Source organism: Neophocaena asiaeorientalis, unplaced genomic scaffold, assembly GCF_003031525.2.
Source record: "Neophocaena asiaeorientalis asiaeorientalis breed wild unplaced genomic scaffold, Neophocaena_asiaeorientalis_V1.1 scaffold406, whole genome shotgun sequence".
Taxonomy (NCBI): domain Eukaryota; kingdom Metazoa; phylum Chordata; class Mammalia; order Artiodactyla; family Phocoenidae; genus Neophocaena; species Neophocaena asiaeorientalis.
In genome coordinates this window covers 659,869-666,732 of record NW_020173381.1, presented here as the reverse complement: position 1 = coordinate 666,732, position 6,864 = coordinate 659,869, and the positions used below count along the sequence as shown (strand labels likewise).

Sequence of the window (6,864 nt, the reverse complement as noted above, 5' to 3'; positions counted from 1 at the left end):
GTTTCTGTTTTAATGTTTTTACACATTTTTAATTAAAAAACATATATATTTAAGGTATAAAAAATAACATACAAAAGCCAGATGCATTTCTATACACTAAGAATGAACAATCTGTATAAGAAATTAAGAAAACAATTCCATTTATAATAGCATCAAAAAGAGTAAGTAAAGGAACAAAACCAAAAATAAACAAGTGGGACTACATCAAACCAAAAAGCTTCTGTACAGCAAAGGAAATCATCAACAAAATGAAAAGGTAACCTACCACATGGGAGAAAACATTTGCAGATCATGTATCTGATAAGGGGTTAATATCCAAAATATATAAAGAACTCATAACACTCAAAAGGGAAAAAAGCAAACAATCCGATTAAAAAAATGGGCAGAGGATCTGAACGGACTTTTTTCCAAAGAAGACATACACGTGGTCAACATACATGAAAAGGTGCTCAACACAACTAGTCTTCTGGGAAATGCAAATCAAAAACCACAATGAGATATCACCTCACATCTGTCGGGATGGCTATTATCAAAAAGACAAGACATAACAAGTGTTGGTGAGGGTGTGGAGAAAAGGGAACTGTTGTGCACTGTTGATGGAAATGTAAATTGGTACAGCCACTATGGAAAGCGGCTTTTCCACTATGGAAAGCCAGTATGGAGTTTCCTCAAAAAATTAAAAATAGAACTACTACATGATCTAGCAATTCCACTTTTGGGTATTTATCTGAAGGAAACAAAAACACTAACTTGAAAAAATATATGCACCCCAATATTCATTGCAGCATTATTTACAATAGCCAAGATATGGAAGCAACCTAAGTGTCCATGGATGGATGAATGGATAAAGAAAATGTAGTATACATATACAATGGAACATTATTCAGCCATTAAAAAGAAGTAAATCTTGCCATTTGTGACAACACGGATGGACCTTGAGGGCACTATGCTACGTGACATAAGTCAGAGAAATACCATATGAGCTCTCTTACATGTGGAATCCAAAAAAAAAAAAAACATCTCATAGTTAGAACAGACTGGTGGTTGCCGGAGGGTGAAGGTGGTCAAAAGATACAAACTTCCAGTTATAAAATAAATATGACCTGGGATGTAATGTAAAGCATGGTGAATATAGTTAGTAATACTGCATTGTGTACCTGAAAGTTGCTAAGAGAGTAGATATTAAAAGTTCTCATCACAAGACAAGAAAGTTGAAATTATGTGTGGTGATGACTGTTAACTAGACTTACTGTGGTGATCATTTTGCAATATATACAAATATTGAATCACTATGTTGTACACCTGAAAATAATATAATGTTATATGTGAAATATATATATATATATATATAAAACAATAAAATACTCAGGATTAAAGTTAACCAAGAAGGTGACTTTTATGCTGAAAATTACAAAAGGTTACTGAAAGAAATTAAGGAACACACAAATAAATAGAAAGACATCCATGTTCATGAGTTGGAAGATGCAATATTGTTATGATGTCAATACCACCAAAAGCAATCTACAAATTCAAAGCAATCCCTATTAAAATCCCAATGACATTTTGGAAGAAATTTTTTTAAAAATCTATCCTAGAAGTCATGGAACCCCAAGGGATTTTGAAGTTAAAACAATCTTGAAAAAGAACAAAGTTGGAGGTCTCACACTTCCTGATTTCAAAACTTACTACAAATCTATTGTACGATAATCAAAACAGTGTGGCACTGGCATAAGACAGACATATAGATCAATGGAATAGAATAGGGAGTCCAGAAATAAACGCTCACATATATGGTCAATGGTCAAATGATTTTCAACAAGGGTGTCAAGACCATTCAATGGGGAAAGGGCAGTCTTTTGAACAAATGGCGCTGGGAATATTGGATATCCACATGCTAAAGGATAAAGTTGGACCTTTACCTTAAACCATATACAAAAATTAACTCAAACTGGACCAAAGATCTAAATGTAAGAGCTAAACCTATAAAACTCTCAGAAGAAAACATAGGAGAAAAGTTTTATGACACTGGTTTTGGCAAAGATTTCTTGGAAATGATACCAAATGCACAGGTAACAAATAAAAAAATAGATAAGTTGAACTCCATCAAAATTTAAAACTTTTGTGTATCCAAAGGACACTACCAACACAGTAAAAAGAAAACCCACAGAATGGGAAAAATATTTGGAAATCATATATCAGATATGGGATTAGGATCCAGAATATATTTTTAAAGACTCCTACAACTCAACCACAACAAAAAAAACCAAACAACCAGATTAAAAAATGGGAAAAGGACTTAAATAGATATTTCTCCAAAGAAGATCTACAAATGGCCAATAAGCACATGAAAAGACATTCAACCTCATTAATCCTTAGGTGTTAGATAACAGAAAATATATATATTTGGTTATGTCCCCGGTTCCTGGCACAGACTCCTAAAACCTTTTCCTAAGAGCACTAGGAGCATCTCTTGTTCTAATATTTGGTCTTTGACCCCATCCCTTACACAGGACTCCTAAAAGCCTCATAAATTCCTAAATGATAAGAGCACTAGCAGCATTTTTTGTTCTAATGAGGCAACTATGGGTGAGCTCCTGGATGGGGGCTGGTCACCAGAATAACCAAGCCATGATCAGAAGCTTGGAATTTTTGGCTCTGCCCCCTCCCCCTCCTCCAGAGAGGGGAGAGAAGCTGGAAATGGAGTAATAATTGATCATGCCTATGTGACAAAGCCTTCATAAAAATCCCCAAAGTAGGGGGTTCAAAGAGCTTCCAGGTGGATGAACACATCCACATACCAGGAGAATGATGCACCCCCAACTCCTCAGAGACAGAAGCTCCTGCACTTGGGACCCTTGAAGAACTCACCCTATATATCTCTTCAAATGGTTGTTCAACTGTATCCTTTGTCATATCCTTTAGTAAACTGATAAAAGTAACTGTTCTCCCGAGTTCTATGAGCCACTCTAGCAAATTAACTGAACCCAAGGAGGAAGTCGCTGGAACCTCTGATTTATAGCCAATTGGTCAAAAACACAGGTGATAACCTGGGCTTGTGACTGGCATAAGTGGGGGTGGAAAGCAGTCTTGTGGGACTGAGCCCTTAACCTGTGAATCTGATGCTATCTCCAGGTAGATAGTGTCAGAATTGAGTTAAACTGTACGACACCCAGCTGGTGTCGCAGAGAATTGCTTGTTGTGAGGAAAATCCCCCACCACACATTTGGTGACCAGAAGTGTCAAAAGTAAAGTGTTCTATGTGAAAGTAAAGGAGACACACAGGAGAGGAGAACAGTAGGTTTTTCCAATATAGTACAGAAATGCAAATCAAAACCACAATGTAATACCACTTCATACTTTTTAGGGTGGCTATTATCAAAAAAACAAACAAACCAGAAAATAACAAATGTTGGTGAGGATGAAATGGGAACCCCTGTGCATTCCTGGTGGGAATGTAAAATGGTGCAGCCACTGTGGAAAACAGTGTGATGGTTTCTCAAAAAATTAAACATAGAATTACCACAAGATCTAGCAATTCCACTTCTGAGTATATATCCAAAAGAATTAAAAGCAGGGACTGAAACAGATATTTGTACACCCATGTTCATAGCAGCATTATTCACAATAGTCAAAAGGTGGAAGCAATCCAAGTATTCATCAATGCATGAATGGATAAACAAAATGTGGTATATACACACAATGGAATATTATTCAGCCTTAAAAAGGAAGGAAATTCTGATACATGCTACAACATAAATGAACCTTGAAGACATTATGCTAACTGAAATAAATCACAAAAAGAAAAACAGTGTTACGATTCCACTTATATGAGGTATGTAGCGTAGTCAAATTCATAGAGACAAAGTAGAATGGTGGTTGCCAGGGGCTGGGGGGAGGAGAGAATGGGGAATTAGTGTTTGATGGGTATGGAGTTTCAGTTTGTGAAAATACGAAAGTTCTGGAGATGGAGAATGATGATAGTTGCACAATGTGAATATTCTTAATGCCACCGAACTATGCACTTAAAAATGGTTAAAACTGGGCTTCCCTGGTGGCACAGTGGTTGAGAGTCCGCCTGCCAATGCAGGAGACACGGGTTCGTGCCTCGGTCCGGGAAGATCCCATGTGCCGCAGAGTGGCTGGGCCCGTGAGCCATGGCCACTGGGCCTGTGCGTCCGGAGCCTGTGCTCCGCAACAGGAGAGGCCACAACAGTGAGAGGCCCATGTACCGCAAAAAAAAAAAAAAAGGTTAAAACTGTAAATTTTGTTATGTATATTTTACCACAAAAAGATAGCATACTAAAACCATCTCCCAGGTTTTGTGAGAATCAAGTGAGATCTATGTAAAAAAGCTTTGTAATCTATATGGCCCTTCACAAATATTAGCTCTTTTTAATCACTACCCTGTTTACCCCAGCCTGATGCCATTATCCACATGCTCAACCGAGCCATGCTCACCTAGCAGCATACTGTTGGAGTTTAAGTGCTATCCAGTGATATCCACCTTCATCTTGCTAGGCCCTGAATTCCATGTGCCAAGGCAATGGTCTCCCAGAGTTCTGGTTCTGAAACAGAACAAGCCCCCAAACAGACAAAAGTTTCAGACAAGCCTGGTGGTTCCTAGAGAAAAAACTCAAAAGACTTCTTCCCCTCTTACTGTTTTTCCCAATGCTTGGTTTGGAAACAGTCCTCATTCAGCAACAAGAGGTCAGCATGCCACTGCCAAGAACAAAGGAAATCCTCCAATTCAACTGACCACCCAACTCCCTGGCCTGCTACCAAGCAACATATTTAATGAGGCAGACTTTGAGCAGGTGAACAATCCTGAACCTCCTTTGAAGGAACAGGATTCTGGGAAAGGAATACAGGAAATATATTCACTGAGCATGAACTGAGAAGTAGTTACATAAGAAATATAAATGAAAATGCTAAAGCTGAAAGACCAGAATAACCAGCTTTGATGGGTTAGACAATTATCTGTAGAGTAGCCTCAAACCTGAACCCTCAAACATTCTCAGAAAGTATAAATATTGGTGCAGAACCACTGTTAATAATGCAGTAGTGCAAAACCTAGGAATGATATTTCTTTCTGGAAAGCTAGCCAATTGGTACCTATAGCCAGATACTGACCAGGATCTGTGTCAACATTCATGTGCTTTCTGAGGGCCCCAAGTTACCTTATGTCTTGCAGGCACCACTGAGGATTCCTCCTAACTTGGGTAATGCTACAGTTCTATTTGGAATCTTTTTTGTGAAATGTTGTCTATCCATAGGTTTCTGCCTTCCAAAGGGAGATTTCATTCCATGACTGTCTGAGGAAATTTAAATGTGGACCAAACATAAGCAACACTTACTCCAGCCTTGGAAGTATGACCTTTCATGGCCAGGATAAATAACCCAAGTCTCTGTGCCCTCACAATATTGAATGTCTTTGTTTGCTTCACTGGTACCTTATCCAATATTCTTAGTGCCATTAACAAAATTGGATAAGAACTCAGGACTTTACCACAAAACTTTCTGCCAATGCCCCACAAATCTTGCCTGTGGTTTCCCAAATTCTTTGATTCTCTACTACATACCCTTTCTCTTCTGCTCAAAGCCCCCAAATAACACTTAGTCCCATTTGTGTAGAAATGCATCTTTCCTAGTTTTTCCCCTACCTCTTCATACAGCACCTATTTCCTTGTGTTAACTGAGGTTCAGTCATAATACCTACAACAGCATCAGACAACACCTTCTGTCTTCATTTTGCTACAACCTGGAGGCAAAAGAAATGTGTCACCCTGGGAGCGTAGCAATGAAGGGAAAAGACCCTCATGGACAACAGCAATGAGGCATGGGGTCACAGGCACATGGTCTATAACTGAAACACAAATATAAAAAACCAAAAGCTTAGGAAATACCCCTTGTACACATGTCTTCTTTTATAACCAGTAGGGGTGGTTGATGAAGTGATAGAACCAACAATCCATTCTCCACAAATGGCTGATGGCAGAACAAGCCCTGGCTAAGCGCCTCAACCTATTCTTCGGTGGTTCATTATTATGAGACAGTGATCCACCATCACTAGGCCCTATGCTCTAAGTTCTTTTCCAAAAACGGTTTAAAAATTAAAACTTACGCCATTAAAAATTCTGAGTTATACTGGTAGGCAGTAGATACAGCACTTAAACATGCAGCCTCTGGAGCCAAAGCAACCCGAGTTAAAATCATCTTAGCTGCTTCCGGCGTACAACCAGTCAAAGATATTTTCCGTTCCGAAGTTTTCAGATACCCTGCCTGCCAACGTCCTCCGCCGCCCCGCCCCCTCACCACCACGAAACACTTGGAGCCCAGAGGCTGCACGAGAGCATGTAGGGGTCTCTTCTGCGTTTACCTCCCCATCTCCTCAGCTATGTGGGCGCCTTGACGTTGAGCGCCCCTCATTCTCTAGGCTGCCGCGACTGTCTTTCCTCATGTCCCCTGAAGGTTCACAGCTTTTACAAAAGAATAAAACGCACGCCGCTGGGGCGTGGCCAAGTCGTTTCCCTCCCGTAACAGGGCGGAACTAAAATGAAAATGCCACGGTTGCTTACCATAGGACTTCCCTGTTTCCATGGTAAAGCCGCCGCCGCCTCATTATTGTGGTCGACAATTACTTGCGTTAGCCTAAGAAAAAAATGAGTAATAAGGAATTCTACATACTAAAAGCCTTCAAATCAGCCAAGCTCCAGCTCAGAACCAAGCTATTCTCAGGCGGGATCCCAGGGCCGGGGAAGCTGGGGTAGTAGCACTCTCGTGGACGTAACGCGTGCCGGCTGCTGACGGCATAACGCCGGGGGAGGGACCCTGCGTCCCTCTGGCCTAGGAGTTTCCGGCTCACGC

The 6,864-nt window shown here is 40.1% G+C and overlaps 1 pseudogene; it reads right to left on the bottom strand.

Moving 5' to 3' along the window:
* The window catches only part of LOC112400655 (tRNA wybutosine-synthesizing protein 2 homolog), a 13,849-nt pseudogene extending 7,039 nt beyond the window's left edge, over positions 1 to 6,810 (bottom strand).
* Positions 6,811 to 6,864: the final 54 nt, after the last annotated feature.